Here is a 1,453-nt window from a genome sequence, read left to right as displayed (position 1 = left end):
TATAAAACCATTTTGGCTTGAAATAATTCGTGATTTTGCTTATTATAATTTCTTATAAAATATTACTAAAACTTTATACAACGCGCGAAATCACAATAAATCTTCTTCACACATATTATAAATAAACCAATAATTTAAATTAACTGAAAATTTCATACACCGTATAAATTAATATAATACAATCGAATGAAAATATCATATTTAAAAATATTTACAAAATTATTTTACAACCCTATTTACATTTATATACACCACTTTGCCAACACTAGTCAGGCAATGTTACCAACTATCGCATCGGGTTTCGTTGTTTCACCCTACTTTACCGACAGATGCAAGACAAGCTGTCATCTGTGTCACTATGTAAATACTAAATATCACAAAGTGTTGATGCGAAAGTTAAAGTTTTCGTGAAAACCGGCCAAATTTTCAACGAAAGCAACGTAAGTTGAAACATATCGAAGCATAACTTCCATTGTTTGTTATTTAGAAAGTTGGGCTACAATCAGCAAGCAGCGCTAAGGTACAATATTTCATCAAAAATTGTCCAGCGATACAGTGTACATCTCGCCCTACACCATGATAGTGCTCTTGACTCACAAGATGGTATCAGGTAACAAAATTAGGTAAAAGTTAAAAATTTTAGTGCAAATTTGCCAACTTCTTACAGTACGAAGCCATATTCCCAATTGGGACATCCAGAAACCGCAACTCCACCACTATTGCTCGAATAGGGAAAAAACTAATAGCTCCTCTATTGTCTTCGCAACACGGCCAGTGCGGTTCGGGATTCCCGAGCAAATTTAAAGCATGGTGAACTGCATGACACGGAATAGTAAGTATTCAATCTATTCCGCGCTCGCTCATACTATAAATTTGCTTTATAGTTTTTCTGGATACTGCTCAAAAGTCCGGATTAGAGGAAGTGCAGAACCTGTTCTCAATCTCAGAGCAAAAAATCGGACACTGCCGTAACCTCTGACGATTGACGATTCACCAGGTTCACTGCGGGCAACCTCCGGTAATTGGCAAGTACCACTAAACTGCAAGAAAGTAAAGGTAAATGGCATTCAATTTCAACTTTTCCTTAGTAAAAGTAAATATACTCAACCATTGAGTTTCATTTCAAACGAAAGATAGCATATTCTAGATATTCATATCCAATAATCACTTATCGTTTCATAAGCATTTGTTTTTATATTTTATTCGAATATGAACGGCTAGCGTTCATGATGCACTCAACTCAGTGCCGTATTCCGTTGGGTTCAAAAAATTCACATTTGTTCTTAAGTTTTCTTCACGAAACTGGATTCTGGGATTCACCTTGTCTGTTGGGCTTCACCTGCGTTCGTCGTTCGAGTTCTATTGTTCACAAGTTCATTGTTCTAGTGAGTATAGCGCAAAGCAGCACAACGCGAGTTTTCTATGAATCAATTTGGGTATGGGTGAATTAAGA

At 36.1% G+C, this 1,453-nt stretch overlaps 1 long non-coding RNA gene across 1 annotated transcript; it reads left to right on the top strand.

Moving 5' to 3' along the window:
- The first annotated feature begins 309 nt into the window (after nucleotides 1-309).
- Nucleotides 310-1,062, top strand: LOC129724841 (uncharacterized). The gene is made up of 3 exons (XR_008727972.1): nucleotides 310-610; nucleotides 668-832; nucleotides 885-1,062. It is a non-coding gene; the product is annotated as an uncharacterized LOC129724841 (long non-coding RNA).
- The last annotated feature ends 391 nt before the right edge of the window (nucleotides 1,063-1,453 follow it).

This window comes from Wyeomyia smithii, chromosome 2 (assembly GCF_029784165.1).
Source record: "Wyeomyia smithii strain HCP4-BCI-WySm-NY-G18 chromosome 2, ASM2978416v1, whole genome shotgun sequence".
Taxonomy (NCBI): domain Eukaryota; kingdom Metazoa; phylum Arthropoda; class Insecta; order Diptera; family Culicidae; genus Wyeomyia; species Wyeomyia smithii.
This window is presented reverse-complemented; position numbering and strand designations above follow the sequence as displayed.